The 14,332-nt window shown below is 40.7% G+C and overlaps 1 protein-coding gene across 5 annotated transcripts in view; it reads left to right on the forward strand.

Annotated features, from left to right (window-relative positions):
- FBXO34 (F-box protein 34) overlaps positions 1 to 14,332 on the forward strand; it is an 81,544-nt gene that overhangs the window by 43,000 nt on the left and 24,212 nt on the right. For 2 of the 5 annotated variants that reach the window (XM_055538131.1, XM_055538132.1), the window contains one exon: positions 2,825 to 2,909. The exons of the other annotated variants lie outside the window; for them this stretch is intronic. The gene's annotated coding sequence lies outside the window, so the exon portion shown is untranslated. The remainder of the gene's footprint in view (positions 1 to 2,824; positions 2,910 to 14,332) is intronic. 5 annotated transcript variants of the gene reach the window in all.

A 14,332-nucleotide genomic window follows, 5' to 3' on the forward strand; every position in this document is an offset into this window, starting at 1 on the left:
GATTATGTGTGATGAGTCTTCATAAGGAAATGAAAACCTGAAGAAGTGGTTAGGCCTGAGCACTTTTTTTTTTTTTTAATGTGTATATGTAGTTATTTGGAGAAGGCAATGGCACCCCACTCCAGTGTTCTTGCCTGGAGAATCCCAAGGACGGGGGAGCCTGGTGGGCTTCCGTCTATGGGGTCGCACAGAGTTGGACACGACTGAAGCGACTTAGCAGCAGTAGACGCAGCATGTAGTTATTTGTGGACTTCCCTGGTAGTTCAGACAATAAAGAACCTGCCTGCAATGCGGGAGACCCAGGTTTGAGCCCTAGGTCTGGCAGATTCCCTGGACAAGGAAATGATAACTCACTCCAGTATTCTTGTCTGGAGAATTCCATGGATATAGGAGCCTGGCGGGCTACAGTCTGTGGGGTTGCAAAGAGTAGGACTGAGCGACTAACACACACGTGTATGTATGTATTTAGTTATGGCTGCACTGGGTCTCCATTGCCATGCATGGACTTTGTCTTATTACAGTGAGTGGGGCTTCTCTCTAGTTGTGGTACATCGTCTTCTCATTGCAGTGGCTTCTCTTGTAAAGTCATGCGAGTTCTAGAGCGTGGGCTCATTAGTTGTGGCACAGGGGCCTTGTTGCCCCTTGGCATGTGGGATCTTCCCAGAACAGGGATCAACCCTTGTCCCCCACATTGGCAGGTGTGTTCTTAGCCACTGGACTCCCAGGGAAATCCAGGCCTGAGCATTTTGATACTGAGTTTGAAAGAGTAGGAAGTCATGGAAGAATGTGATAGGACAAAATAATATGAACTAAGGTTAATAAATGGGAAGCTTAACAAGGCCAGTTACTTTGAATTTCTCTTTGTTCATCTTCAGAAATAAGGATCCTCCCTTCCTCCAGATATAGGGAAAGCCTTTCTCACACGAGGGTCTTAGGACCTGCTTCAGAGTCCAAAGAGGTCAGTTAGTCCTTCCTGCACCTGTCATTTCTCAAATTTCTTCAGCTTAAAATAATCACTATGCCAAGGCACTGTATTTTGGGATAGTAAGTTCTGAACCTTGTCATTCTTAATAGCATTCTTGTATTCTGATTTCTTGATTTCTCAGCTTCCGGTATTATCTTTATTTCCCATTATGGCAGATGAAGATATAGTTCTTTTTCCACATCTCCAGGTACCTTTTTTCTTTTCCCATCTTGGTATAGGTGTTCATAACTGCTTAGATCAGTGTTCAGTGTTTACACAGTGAAGAGTGAATGTGCTATTCACAGTTAAGCCATTTAACAAGCAGTGAACACTTTTACTTTTCTATACAATTTTGGTTTTCTGTGAAATTTCTGTTTTTCTTTGTTGTTGCTTACTTTTATATTAATGCCTTTTACAGTTCAGATTGCAACTTGCCCAAATTTCCTTTCAGGAAATCCCAACACTTAAGGTGTTCTATTAGCTTCTCAAATTCCTGAATATATGGTCCCATATTGACTGGTTGCCCATTGATTTTATGTGTACCTCTTATTTGGGTCTTCCCTTCACCAGCATCTTAGGGTTACTCTTTTCCTCTTTGTGTTGAGTTCTAGTTTTTTAGATCTCATATCTTCTTGTGTCTTACTTTGTCAGAACGTATTCTCCAATAGCTGCCTGAGAAAGGGAAGGTTTGATTTTTAATCAGCTTGGAGACTTTGAATGACTGAACCCATCTTATTCTGTCCTTACTTTTAATTGATAGTTTGGCTGGGTATAGAATTCTAGCTTGTAAATTTTCAAGGCATGACTTAATTGTTTTATAGTTTCCTCCAAGTTTACTGCATTGTTCTTGAAGCCAAAGTCATTAAGTTCTTAATTATTTATGTGATCAGTTCTTTTGTTTCTCAGTGTTTAAAATTGCACAATAATATACCTTAGTGTGAGTTTGGTTTCATCCATTGTGCTGAGCATTTGATGAATCCTTTCTATCATGAAACTGTTTTGTTGATGTGTGTTAGTTGCTCAGTTGTGTCTGACTCTTTGTGACTCCCATGGACTGAAGCCTGCCAGGTGCTTCTGTCCATGAAATTCTCCAGGCAAGAATACTGGAGTGGGTTGCTATTCCCTTCTCCAGGAGATCTTCGTGACCCAGGGATTGAACCTAGGTCTCCTGCATCACAGACACATTCTTGATGACTTATCCCTTTTTTTTTTTTATCTCCTTTTGAACTCTTATTATTCAGATATTGGACCTCCTGGACTCATGTTCCAGAATTCTTATGCTATTCTATTGAGTTTTTCATTTCAGCTCTTACAGTTTAAATTAGCAAGGAAGCATGCTTGTGATCACTTTCTGATTCTCTTTGTTGTCCTTTTTTTTTTTTTTAACATACTGTTCTTGCTTCATGTTTATATTATTTTGTGCTATATTTCTGAAAATATTAATGGTGTCTTTCTCTCCAGAATTTTCTTTTGCCTGTATAGTCTCTGTCAGGACTAGCTACATAATTTGCAGAGCTGAGTACAGAGTGAAAATGTGGGGCCCCTTGTTTAACATTATTAAAGAATTATAAGACAGCAACAGCAGAGCATCAAACCTAATGTGGAGCTCTTCAAAGTGCAGAGTGCTGTATGACTGCCCAGGTCTCTCAGCTTTCTTTTCCTATTTCCATTTCTATTTTTTATACTAGAATGTCTAATGCTTGGCTGTTTCCTGATATTTAAGAGTTGGATCCTAAGAAGCTGACTGGAAGCTCTGAATGTGCAAGTAGGACTTACCAATTGTGAGCTTTGAAGTAGGATGATCTGGCTGGTCAAATATAGTTTGAGAACTTGTCAATATTTTTATATTTTTCCTTGTAGACTAATCGCTGGGCAAATTCCCCAGAGATGTCTCTTCTAATCACTGCCTGGAAGTGAAGGCCTGGCTGTCAGTCTTTTGAGAAAGGTATTGACAAAGGGGTCTGGGGTTAGTGGGTAGTACTAGCACATCAGAGACAGTTGTTTTCAGGAACTTTGTGAGTGAGTTGCTACATACAACAATTATTAAAGATTATACAGACTTATTAAATGTTCTATTAAAATTAATAAATATAAAAGCTCACCACTCTCTGTTTATTGTATTACATTTTTAATTGTGGATGCTCTTGAGAGTATGTACATCTGTCTATAGAGTGGGAATACCATGTTGTCACAGGCATCTCTTCTGAATTCTGCATTCAGTGACATTGGTTGCTTGAAGCAGCTGTGGTAAGCAGCAAATATTACAAATAACTACCCTTGTTTCCCCCGCTTCCTCTGCTCACCAGACCCCTGCCAGTTGTTAGACGTTTGTTTATCAACACACTGGGGACTGGAATCTAGTACATGTGTTAGTTTAAACTGTCTTCACCTTACCTAGTGGTCTCCAGTCCATGTAAACCTCTGTTTATTTATAAACCTCCTTAGATTACCTTCAGTGTTGCATGGGTGAAGGAAAGGCATTTATCTGCCTGCCTGAGAGAGTGGAAGGGTACCTGAGAATTGCATTTCAGAAAGATTTTCTGTTAATTCTTCCCATTTATCCCCACTGAGCCTTTTGGAGGCCTATTCCTTGATGCTTACCTTAGGGTTCAGTTTTCTTGGGTCTTTGGGTCCTTTACCTCTTAACCATTTATTTTCCAGCTTTCAAAAATTTGTGGCTGTAATTTTCAGTTCTCTTCATCTCTGTGGGTTTTTATTAAAATAAAAGAAAGAAAAGGAATCCCTTGGTGTTCTGGGAAGGATCAGTGAATAGCTATGTTAGTCCATCATCTTTACCCAGAAGTCTGGCGTCTAATTCTTGGGGGAAAAAAAAGATTAGGTAAAAGTAGACTCAACAATTTAAGGGAGTTTTCAGTAGGCTTAGTCAGCCTCCTGATTTGCAGGTCATGCATAAATGCAGTCAGGAAAAGATTCTACTGATTCTAGAATATTTTTCATTTCCAAAAAGAAGGAACCATCTGTAAGTAGATGTTGTTAGCTTTTCATATGGATGTGTGGGACGTACAGAAATACAGGGCAGTTTTAGGTCATATAGTTTGGTATTACAGAGAATTGGAACCATAGTACCTAATTGTCCTAGATTCTGTAGCCATTCTAGTTTCCCATCAAGTGGCTGGATCTGGCGACCTGGTCACCTCATCTGCTCTGTGGCAAACGTCTATTGCTCCCTCATGCAGTGAGTCTTCCAATTTTATGACTTTGTCTCCACTCGTAACTTCTGCTCAAATTCAGTGCCCTCATCTCCCCATTAGATTTGATGTGTTTGGGTTGGCTAGACTCTCATTGCTGTTAATTTTACACCAGGCCACCTCATGGTCCCCTAGTTTTCCTTTGTCTGTTTACTGATGGTTACCTTTTGGGTAAGGCAAGAGTTGAAAGGTGTTCGGATACCAGTGTAGCAACTAAAGTGAAAGAAATTGTTTGTAATCTCTCAGAAGGGAGTTGTGGGCCTCTCAGACACTTTCTCTTGGATTCAAGGAATGCAGCTATTTACATATATTAAAAATTTGTTGTGGCTCAGGGCAGTGACAGTTGTGGCTAAAAGGAACAGATATCTGACGGGATGTAAAAGGAATAAATATTTGACGCTCTGCATGTGAAATTAGATTAGATGTCTAGGCGAACCTTCTTTTTCAAAGCTGTGAAGATGGTTATAGCAATATCCAGTTGTTAAAAATTTCTGTTGAAAGGGCTCTGGTTAGTGCTGCTTATTGCCCCCTTTTTCAGTCTTCAGTTTTTCCTCCTTCCCTCCTCATCTTTTGTGTTTTTAACTAGAGGATTTCCCCCCTCTGTTTATGAGATAGAGGCCAATCACTTTGTATGTGCTGTGGACTGGGGTTTTTTGTTGTTGTTGTTATTTGTTGTTCAGTCACCAGGTCTCACTCTGCGACCCCACGAGCTGCAGCATACCAAGCTTCTGTGTCCTTCACTGTCTCCATGAATTGGTTCAGACTCATGTCCATCCAGTCAGTAATGCCACTCAACCGTCTCATCCTCTGTTGTCCCCGTCTCCTCTTGGCAAAGGAGTTTTTGTATTTTAAAATCCGTTGTAATTTCTGGTGATCTCTCTGAGAAGAAATGCTGCTCTTTCTCAGGATGGCTTGGGGATTAGGCCAGGTTTTTTCCATATAATTATATGTTCTTTACAGAGAGTCTGAGGCTTCTCTGATGGTTCAGTGTTAAAGACTCTGCCCATGCAGGAGACTCACATTCTATCCCTGGATTGGAAAGATCCCTGGGAGAAGGAAATGGCAACACAGTCTGGTATTCTTGCCTGAAAAATCCCATAGACAGAGGAGCCTGGCAGGCTACAGTCCAAAGGGTTGCAAAGAGTTGGACACAATTGAGTATGTACCACCAAGAGTCTGAAAAGAATTTTTTCTGGGGTTTGAACTTTATTCTTACTAAAAAGTCTTTCACAAGTATAATTTAAATCATCTTGAGGGACTTCCCTTGTCCAGTGGTTAAGAAGCCACCTTCTAATGCAGGGGATGCAGGTTCAATTCCTGGTTCAGAAACTAAGATTCCACATGTAGCGGAGCAGCTAAGACCACGTGACGCAGGTAGAAAAGCCCGAGCAGTGCAGTGAGGACCCGGCGTGGCCAAAATAAGACAATAAATAAAAATGAAGCTAAGGTAAAAACCATCTTGACTAACATATTTAAACAGGCGTCTTATGTGACGACAATAAAATACTGTGAAAGTGGAACTGCCTTGGGGTATCTAGGTCTTAACTGTCATGCTTGCCATAATCACTTCCTCAGAAACTGATGTGCATTTTGCTTGGCATTTCCCACAGCATGCATTTGAGATAGGAATTATAAAAATGGGGGACCTTGTTGGCATGGTTTGGGGAGAATTGTGGTAGCATTATGGTACCTTTAAGAAAAGCTGGTTCAGGCAGTTGACTTTGTCAAGGTGATGGTGATTGCCTGCTTAACCAGCAGCCTCGGAGGAGTTTGTTTCCTCAGCCCCACATGATTAAGCAGTTAGCTCTCAGGTAGTGGTGTAATTTGGAGCTGCTGCCGCACCTCTCATGTTTTTGACATCAGATCAGATCAGATCAGTCGCTCAGTCGTGTCCGACTCTTTGCCACCCCATGAATTGCAGCACTCCAGGCCTCCCTGTCCATCACCAACTCCCAGAGTTCACTCAGACTCACGTCCATCGAGTCAGTGATGCCATCCACCCATCTCATCCTCTGTCGTCCCCTTCTCCTCCTACCCCCAATCCCTCCCAGCATCAGAGTCTTTTCCAGTGAGTCAACTCTTCGCATAAGGTGGCCAAAGTACTGGAGTTTCAGCTTTAGCCTCATTCCTTCCAAAGAAATCCCAGGACTATCTCCTTTAGGATGGACTGGTTGGATCTCCTTGCAGTCCAAGGGACTCTCAAGAGTCTTCTCCAACACCACAGTTCAAAAGCATCAATTCCTCGGGGCTCAGCTTTCTTCACAGTCCAACTCTCACATCCATACATGACCACAGGAAAAACCATAGCCTCGACTAGACGAACCTTTGTTGGCAAAGTAATGTCTCTGCTTTTGAATATGCTATCTAGGTTGGTCATAACTTTCCTTCCAAGGAGTAAGCGTCTTTTAATTTCATGGCTGCAGTCACCATCTGCAGTGATTTTGGAGCCCAGAAAAATAAAGTCTGACACTGTTTCCACTGTTTTCCCATCTATTTGCCATGAAGTGATGGGACCGGATGCCATGATCTTCGTTTTCTGAATGTTGAGCTTTAAGCCAACTTTTTCACTCTCCACTTTCACTTTCATCAAGAGGCTTTTGAGTTCCTCTTCACTTGCTGCCATAAGGGTGGTGTCATCTGCATATCTGAGGTTATTGATATTTCTCCCAGCAATCTTGATTCCAGCTTGTGTTTCTTCCAGTCCAGCATTTCTCATGATGTACTCTGCATATAAGTTAAATAAACAGGGTGACAATATACAGCCTTGATGAATTCCTTTTCCTATTTGGAACCACTCTGTTGTTCCATGTCCAGTTCTAACTGTTGCTTCCAGACCTGCATACAAATTTCTCAAGAGGCAGATCAGGTGGTCTGGTATTCCCATCTCTTTCAGAATTTTCCACAGTTTATTGTGATCCACACAGTCAAAGGTTTTGACATTCCCTAAGCTAAATGGTGGGACTTTTCCAGTGGCTCAGCAATAAAGAAGCTGTCAGTGCAGGAGATGCTGGTTCCATCCCTGAGTTGGGAAGATTCCCTGGAGGAGGAAAAGGCTATCCACTCCAATATTCTCACGTGAAAAATCCCGTGGACAGAAGAGCCTGGCGGGCTACAGTCCAAAGGGCCACAGAGCGACTGAGCATGCAAGATAAATGGTAGGATTAATTGTTTGTCAGTTATCAGAAAGGGTTTTGTTTTTTTTGTGCCTCCCTTCATTTGGTGGACACTTTTTAAAAATGTATTTTAAGATGAGAAAGTTTAAAACATTTTTTATGTATAGTCATGGTCTTTTGTTAAAACTGGCTTGCTGTTGCAATAGCAGATGGGTATGATAAAATGGGAACATGTCAACTGTAAAAAGAAACCAATGCAGATTAAATCACAATTAAAAATATCTCTAATATGAGTCACTAAAATGTTTTTCCTTTGGGTTAACTCTTAATATTGTGTCCTTTTTTTTTAAGTCATCTTTTGACAAAACCAAGGAATGGAAAAAAAAAAAAAAGATACAGAGAAAATGACCAGGGGTGGCTTTGAAATTTCTTTATTCAAAGATTTTTAGAACATGGACTTTATCAAGTCAGAGAATCTTGAAAACAACACAGTTACTTGTAAGAACAGGCTGATACGGGCTTTTTGCTTTTTTGAGTTGTCAAAAATGGATTATATTATCAGGAATATCTGATCCTCTTATAATATAAGGAGTATCAGAAGAATATTATCCACAGATGCCTTTCAAATGGTGCCTTACATCCCTTATACCAGTGCCCAAAGTATAATATACCTAGCATACTTGATCTTTTGCTGAGACAACTTGCAACATTTCTAACTGGTCCCAATGCTTAGCTCAGTGCTGAGCCCCAATAGGTGTTCAGCATTTGTTGAATAGAGAAATGAATCATTACATGTCATATTTCCAAACTGGTGCTTTTCATAGCCATTCTTTGTAAAGCTGCTCCAGGGATTTGTCAGAAAAACTAATCTAACCATGTTATACTTCCCTTTAAAAAAAAATCTTCAGTGGCCCTCATCTACTTAAAGTTTTGCCTTTCAGACTTTCCTCTAAAATTATTTTGCCATTATAAAATTAGCATTCTGTGGTCAGAAATTCAAACAACATTGAAAATAGATGTGAAAAAAATATATGTCCCTAACTCACCTTCAAAACATCCAGTTTGCTGGGCATTATATACCTTTCTATCTATTTTGCAGACTATCGTATTTTCATTTCTGTTTTACACCATTATGCTAAAATATTGTGCTAAAGTAGTGACACTTCATCCCTCCCCCACTGGCCCCGGTGAACTATTTAATGTCATGGAAATTAACCTTTTGTATATATTGCACAAAATTAACCTTTTGTGTGTATGTCCTCCCAGTCTTTTGCTTGTCTTTAACTTTATGGTGTCTTTGCCCCAAGTAGATACTTAAAATTTGTATTTAGTCAGGTATTTCAGTGTTTTGTGTTTTTTGCTTCAGTTCAGTTCAGTCGCTCAGTCGTGTCCAACTCTTTGCAACCCCATGAAGCACAGCACACCAGGCCTCCCTGTCCATCACAAACTCCCGGAGTTCACTCAGAATCATGTCCATCGAGTCAGTGATGCCATCCAGCCATCTCATCCTCTGTCATCCCCTTCTCCTCCTGCCCCCAATCCCTCCCAGCATCAGAGTCTTTTCCAATGAGTCAACTCTTCACATGAGGTGGCCAAAGTACTGGAGTTTCAGCTTCAGCATCATTCCTTCCAAAGAAATCCCAGGGCTGATCTCCTTCAGAATGGACTGGTTGGATCTCCTTGCAGTCCAAGGGACTCGCAAGAGTCTTCTCCAATACCACAGTTCAAAAGCATCAATTCTTCGGCGCTCAGCCTTCTTCACAGTCCAACTCTCACATCCATACATGACCACAGGAAAAACCATAGCCTTGACTAGACGGACCTTTGTTGGCAAAGTAATGTCTCTGCCTTTCAATATGCTATCTAGGTTGGTCATAATTTTCCTTCCAAGGAGTAAGCATCTTTTAATTTCATGGCTGCAGTCACCATCTGCAGTGATTTTGGAGCCCCCAAAAATAAAGTCTGACACCGTTAAGGGGTTACTTCCCACTAAGACTTTAAAATCATTTCTCATAACTGACAGTATTAAATTTTGCAGTTTATTCAGTCTGGCACTTTTATGTTTTTATGGTGTAGTAGGCATCTACCGTTTTACTCAGATATTTGGTTTTCTCAGTTTATTCAGACATTCTGCTTTTCCACTCACTGTGCATCTAATCATTTAGATTGCTGTTTTCTTGAACTCCTTACATGTTTCTGCTCTGCTTCCATACTGTTTTGGTTACTATAGTCTTAGCATAATTTTTTAAGAGTTTTATGTTTTTCCCACCTCAGATCTTATTCTTTTCCATCTACTTTTAAAATGTAGAAAAGAATCACATACCATAAGATTCACCTTTTTAAACAAATAATTTTTATTTTGGCCTTATCATGTGGCATGCAGAATCTTAGTTCTCCAACCAGGAATGGAACCTGCACTCCCTTGAGTGGAAGCAGAGATTCTTAACCACTGGCCCACCAAGGAAGTCCCAGGCTTTTCTTTACTGTGGTGAGTGGGGACTACTCTTGAGTTGTGGTGCGCTGGCTTCTCATTGCAGCAGCTCCTCTTGCCATGGAGCACAGGCTCTGGGGGGTGTGGGCTCAGTGGCTGCGGCATACAGGCTCTGTAGTGGCTGCACGTGGGCTCAGTAGTTGCAGCTCCCAGGCTCTGGGGCACAGGCTCAACAGTTGTGCACAGGCTTAGTTGGGGCTCCCCTGGTGGCTCAGATGGTAAAGAATCTGCCTGCAATGCAGGAGACCTGGGTTTGACCCCTGAATCAGGAAGATCCCCTGGAGGAGGGCATGGCAGCCCACTCTAATGTTCTTGCCTAGAGAATCCCATGGACAGAGGAACCTGGTGGGCTATAAGTTCATAGGCTCGCAAAGAGTCAAGACATGGCTGAAGCAATTTGGCACTCCCACACACACAGGCTCTGCGGCTTGTGGGATCTTTCCAGATCAGGGATTGAACCCGTGTCAATTATTAAATAATAATCCATTTTTTCTTTATATTATGATTTATCTGTTCATCCACTGGTGGAAATCTGGGTTGTTTTCCCCTTTGGCTATTCAAGTGTAGTGCTGCTATAAACTTGTGCACAGGATTTTTTTAAGTACCTCTTTTGGGTACATACTTAGGAGTTGGAATGCTGGGTCATGTGGTAATTCTTTTTAAAATGTTTTTTTTTGTTTTTAATTTTGATCTTTTATATACTAAGTTTTTGTACTATTAAACCAAATAGTTTTTAATTTGATTCTTTAATTTGAAAGCCCCGTAACATGTAGTGTGCAAATAATTACAGATTTTCTTTCAATGTTTCAATCTTTTTTTTTTGGTAATATGATGGCTGGCATCTTCATTCTTGATTCTGAGAGGGAGTATTTTTAATGTTTTGCTAGTGTGTATGCTATTTTCTGTAAATTTCTGGTAGAATCCTTTTATTAAGATAAACTTTTACTCTACCTCTAGTTTGCTAAGAACTTTTTTTTAGAATCAGGAATAGGTGCTGGAATATTCTTTTCTTTTAAGAATTTATTAAGATGTGGCATCTCTCCTTTAAACTGTTAATGTTTTGGAAGATTGGGCTTGGTACTATAATACTGGTGCTTTGGTTGATTCTTGGTTACTTCAGTGGATTTTTCTTCCCATTTAGACCAGTCTGAAAACCAATCTGAGAACCTCTGTTCTGGACATTTCTATAGTGCCAAGTTCAGTGATGGTGTAGAGCTGTGCATGTTAACATACACTCTAGCATGCTGGAAGGATTGAAGGCAGGAGGCGAAGGGGGCAACAGAGGAAAAGATGGTTGGATGGCATCATCAACTCAACAGACATGAGTTTGAGCAAACTCCAGGAGATAGTGCAGGACAGGGAAGCCTGTCATGCTGCAGTCTGTGGGGTCGCAAAGAGTCGGACACGACTTAGCGACAGCAACAACAGACGTTTACTTTCTTCAGTCCTCTTAGTCCCTTCATTTTTTCCTGTAAATTAAGCAATTTAAAATCTTGTTATTCAGAGTTAAGAAGCATACTCCTTTACATGTTTATAAATATACTCCATAACTGCCTCTGCTGGTCCTCCTACCTCATTCCTGATTAAAAAAACAAAGCTATAGAATGCTTTGAATTTTCATTTGGAAATTATATCTGTTTCTAGGGCTCTCATCACCCTAGTAACAAGGAGCCAACTCCATTACTTTTCAAAAGGACCTAAAAACAATCCAAATACCTCTTCATAGGTGAGACTGCAGGCCGGCTCAAGGTGTGTCTAAACATTCTCAGCGTGCACAAAATACAACTGAGGTAGTTTGCAAAGGAGAAGAAGTAAAATCTAAAATCTGGAGTTGAGAGGCTCCATCACATTACGAAGACTTCCAAACAAATCTTGGTGGGCTCTACTTGCTGCCTGAGGATGATCAAGTAGCTTCCTATTAATAAGGCTCATTAATATGATTACCATATTCCACCCTCTAAGTCCACATTGAAGATGACTGGTAGAGAAGTTCTAGGGGACTAGAGAATCAAAGAAGGTGAAGGTTAGAAGTGATATTTACTTATTTCCTTGATGCACCACATAGCATGGAGGATCTTAGTTCCTTGACTAGGGATCAGATTTGCTACCCCTTTAGTGGGAGCTGAGTCTTAACCACTCGGCCACCAGGGTTAATCACCAAAAAGTAATTTTTAGATTTGGGCCAAATTGTGTAGGTGGGGGCCACAGGTAATCTTTGGTATAAACATGTTGTGGTTAGATTTTGAAGTGCCTTGTCTTAGATCTTTCTATGGGACAACGTTGTTTGGGGCCTGTGTCTTTAGAGATTTTCCTTAACAGTTGGTTTAAAGCTAAGATCTGAGAAGAAGGTTGGTGGGAAGAAAAAAAGATAGATCGTGATTTGAGATTTGTCACCTGAAACATCTACCCTGATTTTATCTAATCTTTTAGCTTATGAGTAGAATTAAAGAGCTTAGGAAAATCAAAGTATAATTCATTTTAGACTAGCCAAATAATTTTCTGTATGGATAATGATGAACCCCCCAAAAGCATAAGTTTAATTGTTATATCAGGAAAAAAGGAAAGTTTGAGATGCGTATTAGATATCCAGGTAGAGATTTCAAATAGTCAGTTTACAAATCTGAAAGGTTGGGGGCTAGCCACTGCGCAGTGTGTTGGTTAATTTATTAACCGTTAACCCCTGGGGGTGTGGGGAGCCTAGACTGTTAGTTCCCAAACTGTTTGAGGAGCCCTGAGGCATCATAGCTAACTTGGGCAGAATATTTCAAATTTCCAGGAAAAGAGTACAGATGGTGCATCTGTTTTTTAAAAGTTTTAAAAAAGATGTTTGAGTTCTGTGCGTGTGTGTGTGCCCTATGCTGCTGGCATCAACCGAGAGCAGTTTTTGTATGCACCTATTGTTTCTTGGAGAAGGAAATGGCAACCCACTCCAGTATTCTTGCTTAGAGAATCCTGTGGACAGAGGAGCCTGGTGGGCTGCCCATCTATGGGGTCGCACCGAGTCGGACACGACTGAAGCGACTTACCATGCATGCATGCATTGGAGAAGGAAATGGCAACCCACTCCAGTATTCTCACCTGGAGAATCCCAGGGACAGAGGAGCCTTTAGGGCTGCCATCTATGGGGTTGCACAGAATCGGACATGACTCAAGCGACTTAGCAGCAGCAGCAGCTATTGTTTCTTACAGAAGAAATCCTACATAAGCAAACATGAAATTTATATCTTACTCAAATCATTCCCCAGTGTATCAGTATACCATAAAGCAGAACTGATTGTATTTAGAAGTTCCTGGAGAATGGGGTAGAGCATCTACCCTGAAAGACAGAAAACCACTGCCTGGAAGGCCAGGAAAGGACTGGTGGAGAATTGCACAAAATGTCTTTAAAAAGCAATTTATTTCTAAAATTCTTGCATATTTTGCATTCTTTCTCCAATTATATTATCCCATTCTTAAACCTTAAAAATGATTCAAATTAATTCCATGGAATAATAACATTTGTGGCAAGAATGAATGGTTAAGTACACTCTTCTCTTTCAAGTGAGTATATTCTTCAACTTTGAGGTATGATGATTCAGAAAATTAGGGAGAGTTGAGAACTCTTGGATGCCATCAGACATCTTTAGAAGAACCATAATCTAGCAAATGAGCACTTAGATTTAGAACTGTCAGTGGAATTAGTTGAAACTCAGAAGAGTAGGAACACCTAGTAAGTTAAAATCCACTTAGGTAATCGGGTGAAGAAAGTATGTAATAAGTGGAAGTTGATTAGGCCTTAAGGAGGAGCGTAAAAACAAAATTTTAAGCCATGTTTGTTCTGCCTTTAGGAGAGAGAATGGTGGGGGATGAGGCTGAATCTTCCTATATTGAATGAGTTCTTGGGAGGGAGAAAACTGACTATTGCTTAATCAGCTTAAACTGAATTCTTCCTTAGATTCTTCTTTCTTCACTTTTTCATACATAACTCAAACCTCCTGGTTTAATACTAGAAAGGGGACAGTATAAATGGAGGACTCAGGTATTCCGGTTTCTGAAATCTTATGCCTGAATAGGGCTTCCCTGGTGGCTCAGAGGTTAAAGCGTTTGCCTGAAATGTGGGAGACCCGGATTTGATCCCTGGGTCAAGTAGATGCCCTGGAGAAGGAAATGGCAACCCACTCCAGTATTCTTGCCTGGAGAATCCCATGGAGGGAGAATCCCATGGAGGGAGGAGCCTGGTAGGCTACAGTCCACGGGGTTGCAAAGAGTCGGACACGACTGAGCGACTTCACTTTTTTTATGCCTGAATATATCATAGTGCAAGATGCATATACCTCTCGCTTCCATTTCCCTCCATATTTACCTTTATGTATCATATGTATTTTATTCATGTCGCCCACCTAGAACCCAGGTTTGATGAGAATGAGGATTTTTGTACTTGCCCTGTGTTATACCTGCAACTTCTGGAAGATTTCCTGGTACAAGCTCAATATATGCTCAGTAATAGTGAATTATTGAAAGATCTGTTCTGTAACTTAGCTTTCAAACTGTAATATTTGAATAGAAGGAGAAATAA

The sequence above is a fragment of the Bubalus kerabau genome, chromosome 10, assembly GCF_029407905.1.
Source record: "Bubalus kerabau isolate K-KA32 ecotype Philippines breed swamp buffalo chromosome 10, PCC_UOA_SB_1v2, whole genome shotgun sequence".
In the NCBI taxonomy this organism is placed as follows: domain Eukaryota; kingdom Metazoa; phylum Chordata; class Mammalia; order Artiodactyla; family Bovidae; genus Bubalus; species Bubalus kerabau.